The sequence below is a fragment of the Trichosurus vulpecula genome, chromosome 3 (assembly GCF_011100635.1).
Source record: "Trichosurus vulpecula isolate mTriVul1 chromosome 3, mTriVul1.pri, whole genome shotgun sequence".
Classification (NCBI taxonomy): Eukaryota; Metazoa; Chordata; class Mammalia; order Diprotodontia; family Phalangeridae; genus Trichosurus; species Trichosurus vulpecula.
The window spans coordinates 41,161,463-41,180,487 of record NC_050575.1 but is presented as its reverse complement, the minus strand read 5'-3'; positions in this window follow the sequence as shown (position 1 = coordinate 41,180,487).

The window sequence follows — 19,025 nt, the reverse complement described above, 5'->3', positions numbered from 1 at the left end:
TAGTTGACTCTCTAAGTGCATCATCATATCTTCAAAAAGTAATAATTTTGCTTTTTATTTACCTATAGTTATTCTCTCAATTTTTTTGGTCATTACCATATTCAGCATTTTTGGTATAATGTCAACTAGACCTGGTGACAATGGATATCCTTGTTTTACCCCTGATCAATTTTTTAGGTCATTATCATATTCAGCATTTTTGGTATAATGTCAACTAGACCTGGTGACAATGGATATCCTTGTTTTACCCCTTAATGCTGGTTCCTGTTTTTTTTTTTTATTTGGTATTTTTTACTTTTCAGCATTGATTTCCACAAGATTTTGAGTTGCAAATTTTCTCCCCATTTCTACCCTCCCCCCCACTCCAAGATGATATATATTCTGATTGCCCTGTTCCCCAGTCAGCCCTCCCTTCTATTACCCCTTTTCCCCTTACTTTCTGGTAGGACAAGATAGATTTCTATGCCCCATTGCCTGTATATCTTATTTCCCCATTGCATGCAAAAACAACCTTTTTTTTTTTTTGAGCATCTGCTTTTAAAACTTTGAGTTCCAAATTCTCTCCACTCCTCCCTTCCCACCCACTCTCTCTAAGAAGGCAAGCAATTCAACACGGGTGACACATGTATCATTATGCAAAACACTCTCATGAACAGTCATGTTGTGAAAGACTAACTATATTTCCTTCCCTCCTATCCTGTCCCCCTTTATTTGATTTTCTCTCTTGACACTGTCCCTTTTCAAAAGTATTTGCTTTTGATTACTTCTTCCCACTATCTGCCCTCCCTTCTATTGTCCCCCCTTTTTATTCCCTTCCCCCTACTTTCATGTGGGGTAAGATATCCAATTGAGTGTGTGTGGTATTCCCTCTTCAAGTCAAATCCAATCAGAGCAAGATTCACTCATTCCCCCTCACCCTCTTCCCTTCCTACAAAACTGCTTTTTCTTGCCACTTTTATGCGAGATAATTTACCCCATTCTATCTCTCCCTTTCTCCCTCTCTCAATATATTCTCCTCTCATCCATTAATTTAATTTTTTTTAGATATCATCCCTTCATATTCAACTCACCCCGTGCCCTCTGTCCATATATATGTATGTATATATATTCCCTTCAGCTACCCTAATACTGAGGTCTCATGAATTATACACATCATCTTTCCATGTAGGAATGTAAGTAAAACAGTTCCACTCTAGTAAGTCCCATATGAATTCTCTTTCTTGCTTACCTTTTCATGCTTCTCTTGATTCTTGTGTTTGACAGTCAGATTTTCTATTCAGCTCTGGTCCTTTCATCAAGAATGCTTGAAAGTCCTCTATTTTATTGAAAATCCTCTATTTTATTGAAAATCCATATTTTGCTTTGGAGCATTATACTCAGTGTTTCTGGCTAGGTGATTCTTGGTTTTAATCCTAGCTCCATTGACCTCCGGAATATCATATTCCAAGCCCTTTGATCCCTTAATGTGGAAGCTGCTAGATCTTATGTCATCCTGATTGTGTTTCCACAATACTCAAATTGTTTCTTTCTGGCTGCTTGCAGTATTTTCTCCTTGATCTGGGAGCTCTGGAATTTGGCGACAATATTCCTAGGAGTTTTCTTTTTGGGATCTTTTTCAGGAGGCAATTGTTGGATTCTTTCAATTTCTATTTTACCCTCTGGCTCCAGAATGTCAGGGTAGTTCTCCTTGATAATTTCTTGAAAGATGATATGTAGGCTCCTTTTTTGATCATGGCTTTCAGGTAGTCCAATAATTTTTAAATTATCTCTCCTGGATCTATTTTCCACTTCAGTGGCTTTTCCAAGGAGATATTTCACATTGTCTTCCATTTTTTCATTCCTTTGGTTCTGTTTTATAATATCTTGATTTCTCATAAAGTCACTAGGTTCTACTTGCTCCAATGTAATTTTTAAGGTGGTATTTTCTTCAGTGGTCTTTTGGACCTCCTTTTCCATTTGGCTAATTCTGCCTTTCAAGGCATTCTTCTCCTTATTGGCTTTTTGGAACTCTTTTGCCATTTGAGTTAGTCTAGTTTTTAAGGTGTTGTTTTCTTCAGCATTTTTGGGTCTCCTTTAGCAAGTCATTGACTTGTTTTTCATGGTTTTCTTGCATCACTCTCCCGGTCTGGTTGGTCCTGGCATGGCCCACACTGGGCTGTGCTCCGCTCCACTCCCAGCTCCGTGGGATAGATCCTTCCCTGTGACCATGTAGGCTTTCCTGGGCTGGAGCCCTGCTTCCCTCTGTTATTTCGTGGGTTCTGCAGCTCTAGAATTTGTTCAGAGCCATTTTTTACAGGTGTTTGGAGGGACCTGGGGGAGAGCTGACACAAGTCCCTGCTTTCCAGCTGCCATCTTGGCTCTGCCCTCCCTTTATGTCCTGGTTTTAGATATAGACCATTTATCATGTTAAAGAAAGGTCTGTTTATCCCTATGTTTTCTTATGTTTTTAACGGAATAGCGTGTTGTATTTTGTCAAAAGCTTTTTTCTGTATCTATTGCTATAATTGTTTTTTTGTTGTTATGAATATGGCTAATTAAGTTTATAGTTTAATTAAGCCAACCCTGCATTCCTAGTATAAATCTAACCTACTCATTTGATATGTTATTGTAACCTTTTGGCTAATATCTTAACTGTGAAATTGAAAATTGATAATCACCTCTATTTTATTAAGGCTCAATCAATTTACTATGTATTAATGATCAAGCTGGCAGCTAGCTGGCACAGTGGATAGAGTCAGGAAGACTAATCTTCTGAATTCAAATCTGGTCTCAAGCACTTAATAGCTGTGTGACTCTGAGCAAGTCATTTATTTTGTATTTGTAAGTCACCTAATTTTGCATCCCGGTTTGTACCCTGTTAAGTGTTTTCTCTTAATTAGTTTTGTTTGATTGTTTTTAATGCATAAAATTCTGTTTCCCCCTGTATTCAGGGTCCAGTGTCAAAGTTGAGGGGGCCTGGTCCCAATTTGGGCAACCTGGTGGTACAGTGGATAGAGTACTAAGCTTGGAACCAGGAAGACTCATTCTCCTGAGTTCAAATCTGGCCTCAGACACTTAATAGCAGTGTGACCCTGGTCAAGTCACTTAATGCTATTTGCCCTACTTTCCACCTCTGTAAAATAAGTTGGAGAAGGAAATGGCAAACTACTCCAGTATCTTTGCCAAAAAAACTCCAAATAGGGTCATGGAGAGTCTGAAACAACTGAACAACAACTGGCATGCATTGCTTAATAAATCAATATCCTTGGAAGCTCAAATTTTTGTTTCCTCTGTTATTTCATCTTTTACCTCCCACAGACCTATGTGGTATTACGGGGTAAAAAAATATGCACATTTTAGTGATTTTGGGCATACGATTTCCAATTACTTTCCAGAAATGGCTGGACCAATTCACAGATCCACTGAATATACTAATGTTCCTGCCTTCCAATAATTGTTATTTTCATCTATAGTCATTTTTGCCAATCTAATGAGAGTGAGAAGGACCCTTAGACTTTGTGTTTTTCTTATTGGTGATTTGGAGCATTTTTTGTGTGCTTGCTTGTTTTTTTTGAGAATGCCTGTTTAAGGCAGTTTCCAAAGGAAGAAATCCAAACTGTCAAAAATATATGAAAAAATGCTCTAAATCACTAATCATCAGAGAAATGCAAATTAAAACAACTTTGAAGTTTCAGCTCACACCTGTCAGTCTGGCAAAGATGACAAAAGAGGAAAGTGACAAACGTAGGATATCGAGTGCATTAGTGCACTGTTAGTGGAGCTGTGAATTGGTCTAGCCATTCTGGAAACAATTTGAAACCATCCTGGTACAGAACTGCATCAACTCTTGCCTGGAACATTGTAATATCTTTCTGATTGTTCTTCCTGCCTTTTCCTCCACTCCAATATATCCTCTACTCAGCTGCCAGAGTGATTTTCCTAAAGCACAGGTCTGATTATGTCATTTCCACCCTGGTTAAACTCCAGGTTTCTTATTACCCCCAGGGTCAAATAAAAAATCCTCTGGCTTTGAAAGTCTTTTGTGACCTGGTGTCTTCCTACCTTTCCAGGTCTCTTACACTTTACTTTCCTCCATGAACTCTCTGAAACTGTTAGTCCACTGCTGCTCACACAGAACTCTGTTTTTGCACTGGCTGTCTCTCCTGCTAGAATGCTCTTTGTCTCTTCAGCTCTGCTTCCTACTTTCCCTGACTTCCTTCAAGACAGTTCAAGTCTCACCCTCTGCAGGCCTTTCTTGCTTCCTCTCCACCATTCTCCCCAAGTCTCTTCCCTCTGAGGTTACCTTTAATTTACACTACACATATCTTACAAATACATAGTTATTTGAAAATCCTCCACCCCCTTTGGAATGTGAGCTCCTTGAAGGCAGAGACAGTGTTTTTGCCTCTTTGTATTTTGAGCACTTAGCAAAGGGCTTGACACACAGCAAGTGCTTTGTCGTTACTGACTAATGGCTAATATTTCCATGGTGCTTTAAAATTGGCAAAGTACTTTACACATATGGATCCTCCCCACAACCCTTTGAAGTTGATATTATTGTTATTTTCTTTTCATGGTGAGGAAATTGAGGCTGATATGAGATGGAAGGAATGAGAAATACACACATAGTGCATAGAGGCCTGACCTTGGAGTCTAAAAGATTTGGCCTCAGTTCCCCTTACAAAGCTATGTGACCATAGGCAAAGTCATTTAACCTTTATTCCAGGCCAGGAATTCCAGGGCAACTCTTTTAAGTTACGGACAAGTTGCTGATCTGTATCAATAATGAGTTTCCATACTCTTCTGTGTGCCCAAAATGTTCAATCTATAATAAAAGCAACTGAATAGAGTTCCAAGCCAATAACCATTTGTTAAAGGACCTGAATTCCCCCCTTGTCTTTAATGAATGGGACCTTGGATCTTCCTCATGATCTGAGATGCCCCCTTTCTCCAGGGACTCGGTTTTATGCTGTTTGATACAGAGATGACACAGATGATGCAGAGTTAAATACAGGATCTCACTATAATCCTGTGTAAATCTTAATATTTAAAGTATGTTTGTTAGGGGAAATAACATATTGTTTGATTCTTCTTTCTAATTCATTTTGCTACTTACTCTATGTTGCGGGGAAAGTTCATCCCACTCCCAACTGATAAATGGTCAAAGAATATGAACAGTTTTCAAAAGAAGAAATAAAAGCTATCAATAGGCACATAAAAAAATGCTTTACCCCACTATTGATTAGAGAAATGCAAATTTAAACAACTCTGAGGTACCACCTCACACCCATCAGATTGGCTCACATGAGAGAAAGGAAAAACACAAATGCTAAAGGAGATGTGGAAAAATAGGAATATTAATGGTGAAGTTGTGAACTGGTCCAACCATTCTGGGGAGCAATTTATAGCTGAGAGCTATCAAACTGTGCATACCCTTTGACTCAGCAATACCATTGCTGGGTCTGTATCCCAAAGAGAGCAAAGGAAAAGGAAAAGGCCATATAAACACAAAAATATCTATAGCAGCTCTTTTTGGTGGCAAAGAATTGGAAATTGAGGCGATGCCCACCAATTGGAGAATGGCGAACAAGTTGCAGTATATATGATTGTGACGGAAGGTTTTTGTTTCATAATCCAATCTGTTACTCTTTTTCTTTTTATTGCATTGTTTAATCCATTCACATTTAAGGTTATGAGAGTTAGATTTATATTCTCCTCTATTCGACTGTAATATTGTTTTTTCCAAGTTATCAGTTTGTATTATGAGGGAAGAATTTATAATTTCAAAAAGAATCATATAAATGTCTGAAAGGTTCGGAACCGCTGGATATAAGGAATTCTCAAAGTAGGAGGCAGAAGAATCAAAGCATATATTTAGGCTCCACAGTAACCAACTCACAAACCAGCATCCCCATTTTGATATTTTGATCAAAAGCTTCCAGGCCCAATAAGTCCGCCTCACAAGAGTAACCAGGAGGCCACAGAGAAGCACGATGGTATAAAGCAAAATCATATACATGCTTCCCCTCTGTGGTAAAAAAGATTACCCACTGGCCTCAAGTCCTTGTTCAGCACTCCTCAATCCACACGTAGGTCAGTTCTGTTACCGGCAGCTCCTGCTTCAGCTTCAGCTGTAGCTGTAGCTGTCTCTGGCTCCAATGGAAGCTGTTTTTAACCATCCGGCTAGCAGCTTCTGTGGTGGTGTAAGGTACGCCAGGGAAAGCACAGGTTCTTTCGATCTGCTTAATCAAGGGAAGCAAGGTGAAGGGGCCAACAAGCTTACTCCAATCCAACATACAGACAGCATTCAGTTAGTTCAGGGGAAAAAGCCAAACTATTCAAGGGCACTTGTTGACTAAGTGCTAAGGAGCCCATTTTTGGTTACCAACACACAGTTATAAAATTTTCAAGTTTTTCAAGTTATGATCTTTTCCCCCTCTCCTGCTGCAAACACTTTACTTAAACTTTTTAAGGTGTCCTTATTCCCATTGGCTCTCTGACCTTTGCCCTTAATCCCCTCCTTTAATTTGTTAACCTTTTTCCATTTGGGGTTTTGGTTATTAGTTCCTTTTTCTCTCCTGCTATCTATCTATCTATCTATCTATCTATCTATCTATCTATCTATCTATCAACTAACTATCCATCCAGGTATGTAATTCTTCCCCCCTTTTTCCCTCTTAATCATATATACTCTCTCTCTCCTCCTCTTAAGCAGTTTTGTCCATTAATTTTTGAATTTCATTTTTGTACCCCTCTCCAGAAAGAGCTTCTCTCATGATCTTCATTATCCATCTACTTTTTGTGTTTACTTTAGAACCTCATTCTCTGATTCATGACCCCTGTAATTATCTAATCTCTCTCTAGTCTCTGTATTCCTCATGCAATTAAAATTTCCAAGGAATCCATTCTAGACTCTCACTTCTAGTCAGTTTTTGCCAGTGCCTTGTAGACCTTACCCCGAGGAATCTCCTTTTCCATTGTGCCTCGCTTCCAGAACAATGCCAATTCTTGAAGGTGTCAGAGAGGACACCGCCCCATGGTAGACCACCTTCCCCCTCCCCACATCCCTGACTATTCAGCCTGTCATTGATCTAGGGTTTCCTTTGGTTACTGTTTTTTCTTTATTTTTCTCAAAATTTCTTTGCTGGGTCCATGCCTTCCCACTCCCCCAGGTGCCAACTGCCCCCAAGAGTTCCAACTTCCTCCTCTCAATGTAGGACTAATGGACTTTTCAAGCCCTAAATTCCTCAGAGCACACTCAGCTTAAAGGCTCCATCTACCTTCATAGAACACCTCTTTTCACTTGTAAGAAAATTCATCATTGGAACTCCCTCCCACCATGAAAGCAAGGCTCCTTTTCTCCTCCTTTTCAGTCCTTTCTCTCTCCTCTTCACCCCCTCTCCTGACAGCTCTTCTCTTACTGAGATCACAGGACCTACTCTCCCCTCATTTCTGGCCTTTGCTTTTAACCCAGGAGCATCTCTGTCCACCTGTGCCAAGCTCTTGGCAAATATTATCTCATTTAATCCTCACAACAGCCCTGAGAGGTAGATGCTATTACTGCCCCCATTTTATAGTTAAGGAAGCTGAGGCAGATACAGGTTAAATGACTTGCCCAGGGTCACACAACCAGTTAGTTGTTTGAGGATGAATTTTAACTCAGGTCGTCCTGATTCCAGTCCTGGTCATCTATCCATGGTGCCACCAAGCTGGTACAGGAGGAGAAGAAAAGAGGCTTCAAAAAAGAGCCTCGGGAGACAACCATGGTTTAGTATGCATGACCTATATGAAGATCCAGTGAAGGAATGGTCAGACAGGTAGGTAGGAGGAGAGTGATGAGAGTATAATGAAAACCAAGAAAGGATAGAGTTTCAGGGAAGAAATGGTAATAAGTAGTATCGAATGCTGCAACGTGGTCAAGAAAGACGGGAACTGAGAAAATGGCATTAAATTGGACAATTAAGAGATCATTGGTAACTTTGAAGGGAAGAGTTTCAATTAAACTATGACACCAGAAGCTACTGCAAAGGGTTTAGAAAAGACCGAGATGGGAGGAAGTAGAGGCAACAAATATAGATGGCTTTCTCCAGGATTCTAGATGAGAAGAGGAGAGGAATAGTTCAAGAACTATTGGGAAAGGTCAGATCAAGTGAGAGTTTTACAAGATTGGGGAGATAGGTATGCATTTATAGGCAACAGAGAATGACCATCTCAAGATCTAGGGTATCTATATAGGTATAGAAGGAATTTAAATCAACAAGTCAATAAGGATTTATTAAGTGCCTATTATGTGCTAGGCACTATGCTAAGTGCTGGGGATACAAAAAAAGGGCAAAAAACAGTCTCTGTAGGAGATAACAAGCAGACAGCTAAGTACAAACAAGGGGTGTGTGTGTGTGTGTATGTACATTTTTATATACATGTAAAATTTGGAAGGTGCTAGCATTAAGGGGAATTAAAAAAGACTTCTTACAGAAGCTGTGATCTGATGGAAGCTAGAGAGGCCAGAAGATGAAGATAAGGAAGAATTTCCCAGGCAAGGAGGATGGCCATTAAAAATGTCTGAAGTAGGGAAATGGAGCATCTTGTGTGAAGAGTAGCAAGGAGACCAGTATCAGATGCCAATGTCACTGGAACTCAGAGTACGTAGAGGGAAGTAAGGTGTAAAAATATTGGAAAGGCAGGAAAGGGCTAGGTTCTGAAAGGCTTTAGAAGTCAAATGAAGGATTTTATATTGGAAGTTAAGAGGGAGTCATTGGCATGTGTTGAGTGGGAGGGGTGTATGAAATGAACTTTAGGAAGATCAATTTGCTAGCTGAGCGGAAGAGCATCTAGAATAGGGAGAGACTTGAGTCAGGGAACCAACTAGAAGGCTATCGCAATAGTAAAGAAATAAGGCGATGAGGTCCTACACCAGAGTGGTAGCAATTTCACAGGAGAGAAGCGGGAGGATATGAGAGATATTTTGAAGTTAGAATTGACAGAATTTAGCAACAGATTCCATATGGGGGAAGGTGAGAGCGAGTGAGGAGTAGAGGATGATACATAGGTTGAACCCTATGGGAAATGCATGGTGATGAGCCTGCAAGGGCCGTCCCCATAAAGCATGCAATTTAATTTTCTGGGCAACTTCCAGGGATACATGTGGTTCAGTGCTAAAGGACTTGGTGCTTTGGTAGGATGCAGCGACATCTGGGCAGTCGCCTTGGTCTTTCCCTGCTCTCTAACTGCATCAATTAAAAAGGAGAGATCCTTTCTGCTTATTCTTCTTCTCAGGCTCTACAGGTGGCACGATGTAACTGCAACTTTGCATGAGGTTAGAAAAGATGATTTTTCTCTACTTAGAATGGCAACTGTTCCCAGGTGGCAGCTGGTGTAGGGGATATAATTAGTGAGTTTGAGCCTGCACCTTTGTCTACCTCTTCTGCTTTTTGTTTCTGTGCCCAATTGTAGGCATTACGATCCTCAGAGAAGAGTTTACTATTTACAAACTCTCTGTGATTTGTAATTCTTCCCAGTTTGGGAAGAGAGAAAACTAATGCAAGATTAGCCCTGGGTGGGGGGAGGGGACAGAGGTTTAGTTTTGGGACTACTGAAGAGAATGAGGAGAGAAGAGACAAGGGGTGGTCTCCCCATGAAGGCTGCAGTTTGTCATATTAAGACCATGAGAGATGACCTCTACCTAAATAGACAAACTGGGAGGGGTGTGTGACGGTATTTTGTCATGGACACTGACGTTGGTAGCAGGAGATTTGAAAGAAACCAGTTGAGAGGAATGGGCAGGCCCTATCTTGTTCCAGCCTTACTTTTATTTGCGTTTTTCTTTAATTTATTCTGTTAAAGAATATAGTTGATGGACTTAACATTATTTCTCATAGAAATCTGTGGTCAATCTTATGTTACTGGGTATCCCTTTGTAGCTTGAAGTTGCAATGGGAGCCACTAAGGAGAGAGGGATCATTCCTAGCATAGGTCCCAACACCAAACCCATTGTTAGAGACTTGTGCTCCCTAAGTGGTATAAACCATTTCATAAATGTTCTACTAAATGCAGAATTATTATGAATGTGGGCCTTGTTTTATAAATCGGTACCATAGATATGAGCCAAGGTGTAACTAAATGTCAGTCCTGAGATAGAGATGTCCTGCCTAGTTATATTTTACTACTGCTTTAAAAACATTTTTTTTGTCATTTGTTGTGGGGTGTGTGTGTGTGTGTGTGTGTGTGTGTGTGTGTGTGAACTAAACAGCCATCCCCCACCTGACTTATATTATACATTGAATGCCTTTCTACTCCCTGCTTTTGGGAAGACCCTAGTGAAATCTAAATTTTTAGTAATTTTTCCAGGGCTCTGGGGTGGGGGTTTAAAGAGCCAGAGAATTAAAAAAGGACCTGAATCCTTTCATTAGATGTCAAAGTCTCCCAGGACTGAACTCAGTCTGTCTGCGTGAATATTACACTAGGTCTCCTGCTCAGTCTCAAGCCATCTTGTGGGAAGAGAAAGAACACTCATTCCAGTGTGCACCAGTCTCCTGCCTGGTCATCTGCCTCCTGTTGGAAGAGAAGCACCAGTCCATTGAACACTGGGAAAAAGGAGAAAGAACATTCCATCAAGTCTTTAGCCTGGTCTCCTGCCTTGGGAGAAGGAGGGTAACATCATTCCTTCAGCTCTAAGTATTTCTTGACTATTTGTTAGAAGGGAGGGCTTTTATTTTTGTAAGGGGGTAATGGTGGGAAATAATGTAAAAAAAGAAAAGAAAAGAAAGAAAAGAAACATTTAAACGTTTAAAATAAAAAATAAGTAAATAATTTAAAGATAAAATAAAAAATTTAAAAAGAGAGTAGAAGAAATTCAGAAGGAGACAGATAAGTAGAACATTTTTGGAACTGCCATATTGTTTTTTAAAACAACTTATGTATTATAGAGACTCCAAATTTTATATACAATCCATTCATTGGCTATTCTTCATTCAACACACAACCAGCCTACCTGCTTTTCTAGTCGCATATTTCTCTGATGATATCCATTATGCCAGTGAAGCATAGTAGATAGAGTGGTGACCTTGGAGTCAAGACAACTTGGTTCAAGACAGTCAAATAGATCCTGTGCTGCTTCTGTCATGGAATTCTTCTATTCTTTATGTAACAGTAATCAGCCTCTGTTGGGCCAAGAGGACTGGGTACTCTGCCCTCTCACTCTCAGTCAGTCAATCAATAAACATTTGTTAGAGTCAGGCACTGTGATAAGTACTGGGGATGCAAAAAAAAAAAGCAACGAACTGTCACTACTGTCAAGGAGCTCACAGTCTAATGGGGGAGACAACATGCAAACAACTGTGTACAAACAAGATACATATGGGATGAATTGGAAATAATCAAGAGAGGGAAGACACTAGAATTATAGGAGATCAGGAAAAGCTTCCTGTAGAAGGTGGGATTTTAGCTAGAACTTGAAGCAAGCTAGGAAAGCCAAAGCAGAGAGGAGGAGGGAGAGCATTGCAGGGATGATGATCCAATGAAGATACTCAGAGTCTGGAGATGGAATGTTTTGTATGAGGAACAGTGAGCAAGCTACTGTTACTGGAATGAAGACTGCATGGTGATGGTGGTGGAGATAAGGTGTAAGCAGACCAGAAGGGTAGGAGCAAGTTATGAGGGACTTTGAAGTCACTGGTATTTGTTGAGTAGGAGGTTGACATGATCAGACCTGTGTTTTAGGAAGATCATTTTGACAGCTGAGTGGAGTGGGGAGAGTTTTGTGGCAGGGAGACCAACTAGCAGGCTATCGCAATAGTGAAGTTATAAGGGCCTGTGACAGCATTAAAGGAAAGAGAGAGTGTATGTGAGAGATGTTAAGAAGATAAAATCTACAGGCCTTGGCAATAGATTGAATATGGGGGTGAGAAAGAATGAGGAGTTAAGAATGATGCCTCAGTTAAGAGCTTGGATGACTGGGAGGATGATAGTGCCCTTGACATTAACAAGGAAGTGTAGACAGGGGAATGGTTTGGGGGTGAAGATAATGAGTTGAGTTTTGGATATATTGAATTTAAGATGTTTGCAAGACATCCAGGTCAAAGGTTTAATTGGAAGGTGTGGGTATGAGACTAGAGGTTAGCAGAGAGGTTAGGGTTGATTTGAGAGTCATCAGCTTAAAGATGATGATTGAATTCATGGGAGCTAATGAGATCATTACAACCCCACCAATATTTGTCAATTTCCTGTTTATTATCTTTACTATTTTGATGGTTATGAGATAGAAGCTCAGAGTTGTTTTTATTTTAATTTCTCTTATTATTAGTAATTTGGAGCATTTTTTCTTTTGATTATTGACAACTTGTCTTTTTTCTTCTGAGAACCATCCATATTCTATGATTATTTAGTTATTAGGAAACAGATCTTATTCTTATATATTTGATTCTGTTTCCTATGTTTTGGATCTCAGACTTTTATCAGAGAAGCTTGATATAAAGATTTTTTTCCCTAGTTAACTGTTCTACTCCTAATTCTAGTGGTATCGATCTTGCTTGTGAAAAGCTTTTCAACTTTATGAAATCAGAATTGCCTGTTCTATCTCCTGTGAGTTTCTCTATCCCTCAAAACATTACTGAGCCTCCTTAATGACATCTATAATCACTCAAAAGAATGTAGCCTGTCAATACAGTAAAAATCAAGTGGACAAAGGATGCCTATTGTCAGGACTATGATATGCAATTTCTTGGCTAACTTATAAACCCATCAGTACATGTATGTTGGTAGACATAATAGATGGACAATGAGCTGAGTTCAAAATTGAATGGGAGAAGCAATTTGTAGAATAAGAACATTGTAAAGACAACTTTAAAATAGTTAAACATTCTGAATTACTATTATAATCCCAGAGGACTGATGAGAAAGCATCTTGGTCACCTTCTTATGGAGAGGTAATGGACTCAGGATGCAGAATAAGACATACATTTTTGGGCATAGCCAATATAGGAATTTGATTTGCTTGCTTATCTGTATGTGTTACAAATGTCTAGTTTTTTCTTTTTTTTTCCCAGTGTGTGGTGGGAGAGTGTTGGTGGGATGGGGAGAAAAATAAACATTAGTGACTCGAAAAAAAATTAAAATGAAAAAAGTTAAATTGAAAGTAGAGAATAGATTAAATTTTATTTGGCAAATTGCTTTTTATAACCCCAGCTTTCTCTCTAAACTTTTTAACATCAATATTCTTCCCAGCTATACTGTATGGATGAGACTCACAGAATACCACAGTGTTTGAAGAATTAAAGCTACAAGTTACTCAAAGGGCAATGGAGAGGCCCATGCCCCATGCTAGGCCTTTACTAATAAAGAATTCTATAGCAGAAGCAATATATACATATATGTATGTTTAGATGAATTTTGGTATTATTTTCTTGTGGCAGGGAACTCAGTAAGTCTTCGGTTACCTGGGGCACTAAGAGATAGAGTAACTTATCCAGGGCCATACAATTGTATTTGTCAGAAGTGAGACTTGAGCCAGATCTTCCTGACTCCAAGGTCCCCTCTCTAGCTACTGTGCTGCAATGGCATAAAGGGCATCACCAGAAAAATGTGTGACTGCAAAAGCACATAGCCTGGGTGCAGACTGAAAGTGAAAGCTGGCTAAGGAACATCCCATGTGCTCCATTAATATCACTGCAATGCCAAGATATAGAAGAAGGTTCCCCAGAGTATTAGGTAAAATCCCTGCTGGAGAAAATGTGAATGGGTTGTCTTTATGTCATTAGAGAGAGTCACAGATCCATTGAATTAAAAGTATTAAAGTACCACACGTTTGGCACTTATTCTTAAATTCCCTTGTATTTACACTTAATTACTTATTAGTAGATGTAGTAGTACAATTACATACATAAACTTCCCTAAGAGGCTTAAAATTCTTTTAAAGAATTTGTTGAATGACTCAATAAATATTTTCCTTTATCATGCCTTATACCCCTGCCTGCTTCTTAGGTCTTAGCTTCTCCACATTCAACTGACATTTATCAAACATTTGTTAAAAATAGCTATTCTGCGCCAAATGAGGAACTTGATTTGAGGGATGCCCTCAAGGAGACTGTCATTTACTCAGGTAGTTAAAACATATACACAAATGAATGTAACACAAAGCAGAATGCACTAATTGCATGGGAAAATGTGAGATAAGGAGGAAGGGATTATTTCTACTGGTTGAAATTAGTGAAAGCATCATGGACAAGGTGACCATTTGAGGTAAGTTTTGAAAGACAGGTAGGATTTCAAGGTAGAGCGGGAGGAGTTGTAATTGTATATTGAGAAAAGGTGAATTCTCAGTTTGGGAAGCATTTACTAAGCACCTATGATATACCAGGCCCTGTACATATGTAAGACAAAAAAAGAAACAATCCTCGAAGAAGAGCATCATAGTTGGATCAGTCTGGTTTGTTGGGTCAGGAGGGCAGAGTTCGAGGAAATAATGTGAGATAAAGTTTGAGGGCTTTGTATGCACCTAGCAAAATAGTACTTTATCTTGTGGGGAATGTGGTACCTTTGAAGGTTTTTGAGAAACAGGTTCTCTTTTGCCTTTCATTGTATCCCCAGTATTGAAGAAATCTCAATTCGAGTAGTACCTGGAATATAAAAAGAAGGAAGGTAGTTATCTAAGTGGTACAGTGGCCAAGAGTATTGGACTTGGTAAAATTAGTAAGAACTGAGTTCAAATCTGTGTGAGGTAAAGGGTCTCCCTGTCCCCTTGTCCTATTCTCCTTCAGATTTATAGATGTCACCTCAGTTGTAATCATTAACTAAGGGAATGGGAATTGGAGTTTCTGTGCCTTGATTTCCCGGTTCTTTATCCAGTTTTTCGTGCTCAGATTGTAAGCCCACCTCCCAGCCAATGTTGAGAAGGGTCAGAGGTGGGCGGGAATTCTCTTGCCTTAGGTATAATTATTGGTGCTTTGCCCCTTGCTGGTTCTGTTCTGTGCTGGCAGAGGATGTCCTATTCTCGCGAGAATTGAATAAAATTCAATTTCTGTTCCCACCTTGAGATGGCTCCTTATTAATATTATTTGGTGAGGGTCAAATTATCCCACATAAATCCCACCTCAGACACTTGCTAGACCCTGGGCGAATCATTTAACTTTTTTCAGCCTCAGTTTTGTGAAGATGGGCTCTGTAAAGACTGTGCTAACTGATTAAATATGCTATACCTCCCCGTTTTCACAGGGGAACCAGACAATGGAGTGGCACGACAACTAGCCAATCAGGAGGACTTCTGAAGGCCTGCTTGGCTGCCTGACATTCTAGTGATCCTCAGAGATGCCTGCAACTGCTGAAACCAGTCTTGATCAGCTCAGAGAGAGCAGCAAACATCCTGTTTTCTGATTTACTGTGTTTACAGATATCTTCTCCCTAGACCCCCACTTCCTGTCTGACTTCCTGATTTATTGTTTCTCCTTTAACCCCTACTTAGCCATGAATACCTCAAAAAATCATAAATACCACAAATATGTGTAAATACCTCACCCTTTTCCCGTTCCCCCTGGAGTAGCTGAGAACTTTGTCTCTCTGCTCCGGCTTGGAAGCTTCTTCTCAGACAACAAATGCTTTTATAATCTTTATAAACTGTGATCAGACTCTGGCTCATTCCAGGTCCCCATTTTGGACCTGGGGTTTCTTCTGTATTAGCAGTTAACAAGGGCCTTTTTATTTTAACAATTTCCTCATCTGTAAAATCTAGATAATAGTATCTACTTCACAGGGTTATTGTAAGGATCAAATAATATATATATGTATATATGTATATATACACATATATACATATATATACACACATAGTGATTTGCAAACCCTAAAGTGCTATATAAATACTTGCCACTATTATTATTATCATCACAAGGTACCAAAATATCTGCCTTTTAGAAAGAAGCTGCTCTTTTTGTAGTGGCTAAGAATTGGAAATTGAGGGGATGCCCATCAATTGGGGAATGGCTGAACAAATTGTGGTGTATGATTGTAATAGAATATTATTATTGTGCTATAAGATATTATGAGCAGGATGGTTTCAGAAAAACCTGGAAAGACTTACATGAACTGATACAAAATGAAGTAAGCAGAACCAGGAGACTATTGTACATAGTAACAGCAATATTGTACGATGCAGAACTGTGAATGTTTTAGGTATTCTCAGTAGTATGATAATCTAAGACAATCCAAAGGACTCAGGATGAAAAATGCTATGCACCTCCAGAGAAAGAACTGATGTTGTCTGAATACAGACTAAAACATACTATCTCTCTCTGGTTCTCTCCTTTTCTTTCTTCCTTTCCTTTTTCCTGTCTTTCTTTTTGAGTCTTCTTGCACCAAATGACTAATATGTAAATGTTTTACATGATTGCATATGTATAACTTGTATCAAATTGTTTACCATCTCACGGAGGAGGGAGGGGAAGACGAGAGGGATAGAATTTGGAACTCAAAACTTTAAAAAAAATGTTAAAATTATTTTTACATGTAATTGAGGAAAAAATAAAATGTTATTTTTTTTTTAAAAAAATAGCCAAAGTAGACCTATAACATGTGTTGTGCAGGACAGTAGTGTATTTGGTTATGTTAGGCTAGACACAAGGTAACTGCCACCTCAGGACAGCATATGGTAAGGAGCTACATTTGCTACTATATCATTAAGTGAAATACTTTTATAGTTTCATTTAACCAATTAATATCAATTAACTTTTGCAAAAGGATATTTACTCTGATAATAAAACAATAACAGTAGTATAAACACTCCACTCTACAGAGAATGGGCTTAGGTTTAATAAAGCAAAAGACCTTGGAAAATTTCAGTCTGTGATAAATTTAGTGACAACTTGCTAGTACCTCTGTATTTTCCACATTGGAAAAGAAATAAAAACCTTATCAGCCTTGCGAATGAAGAAGCTGCAACTGTGTGTGTTATATGCATGTTTGCATACATGTTAATAAGTGAGAGCCTTGTTAAATTCTAACCTAAAAAGAGAATAGTAAGGACTTTGGCTTACAGAGAAAATAGGCACTCAGCGGCCTGCCCCAACTCCCCACCAACAAAAATAGGCCAAGTGGTGGTATGTTTTAAAACTTTGTTTATATAGCATATAAATAATTCATGCTGTGAATTATTTGACTACTGATTATTTTAGAATTTATGAAACTAACTGGAGGCAGAGCTGTGAAGGCAGAGAAAAGGCAGCAATTCACCTGAGCTCCCTCTAAAACCTCTCTAAAAAGCTTTAAATAATGCCTTGAAACAAATTCTGGAGTGGCAGAACCCATGAAAGAAAGGGGCGAAACAATTTTCCAGCCCAAGACAACTTAGAAGGTCAGCAGGAAAGGTGTGTTGCACAAAGGTGAGAGTGAAGTTCAGTCCAGTGCAGTCTGGCATAGGCCACACCCCAGCAAACCAGCAGTAAGCATTGAGATGACTGAATTACCTCAAGGTGGTGGCAGCAATGGTTTCTGGCCCTCTTGGCCCACAGACAGTAAGGAAGTGAGACAATTGGTCATAAGGAGATTACAGGATTCCCTATGCGGGCACTGGGAGCAGGACTCTATTGCATTGCCCATGCTTGGATCTCAGTCCCAGGGTGGAGAGGAGCTCTAGAACATCAGAGTTTGAGGCAACAGGGGATCTGGGACCCTGGTCACAATTCCAGGGCAGAAAAGAATGTTTGTGGTTGCTCACAGACCAAAGCACAGGCCATGAGAGTAGTATACACTCCTCTTCCTAAATCATACCACTTTGAAAAACCAAAAGCCTGCAGGTCCTCAGATTAATCTCTGAAACAGCTGCACAAAAAGCCTGAAGTTTGCAACAGTGCCGCCTTCACTCTGGAAGCAGAGCCCCACTTTAGCATAGAGTTAAAAGTCAAGAAATAGGCTAGAAAAATGGGCAAACAGCAGAAAAATATCCTGACTATAGAAAGTTACTATAGTGACAGGGAAGATCAAAACATAAACTCAGAAGACAACAAAGCCAGAAAACTGCTACATCCAGAGCCTCAAAAGACAATTTGAATTGGTCTCAAGCCATAGAAGAACTCAAAAAGGATTTTAAAAATCAAGTAAGAGAGGTAAAAGAAAAATTGGGAAGAGAAATGAGAGTGATGTAAGAAAATCATGAAAAAAAAATCAATAGCTTGGTAAAAGAGGCACGAAAAATACTGACAAAAATAACATCTTAAAAAACAGAATAAGCCAAATGATGAAAGAGGCACAAAAATCTAGTGAAGAAAAGAACTCCTGAAAAAGCAGAATTGGCCAAATGAAAAGAAAAAGATACAAAAATTCACTTAAAAAGTATAATTAACCAAATGGAAAATGAGGTACAAAAGCTCGCTGAAGAAAACATTTCCTTAAAAATTAGAATTAAACAAGTGGAAGCTAGTGACTTTATGAGACATCAAGAAACAATAAAACAAAGTCAAAAGAATGAAAAATAGAAGAAAATGTGAAATATCTCATTGGAAAAACAATTGAACTGGGAAATAGATCGAGGAGAGATAATTTAAGAATTATTGGATTACCTGAAAGTCATAATAATGATAAAAAGAGCCTAGAGATCAACTTTCAAGAAATTATCAAAGAAAACTATCCTGGTATTCTAGAACCAGAAGGTAAAATAGAAATTAAAAGAATCTACTAATGACTTCCTGAAAGAGATCCCCAAATGAAAATTCCCAGGAATATTATAGCCAAATTCCAGGTCAAGGAGAAAATATTGAAAGCAGCCAAAAAGAAACAATTCAAATATTGTGGCACCATAGTCAGGATCACACACGATTTAGCAGTCTCTACATTAAAGGATTGGAGGGCTTGGAATGTAATATTCTGGAAGGCAAAAGAGCTAGGATTACAACCAAGAATCACTTACCCAGTAAAACTTCAGGGGAAAATGGATATTCAATGAAATAGAGGACTTTCAAGCATTTCTGATGAGAAGACCAGAGCTGAATAGAAAATTTGACTTGAGAAGCATAAAAAGGCAAGCAAGAAAGAGAATCATAAGTGATTTAATAAAGTTAAATTGT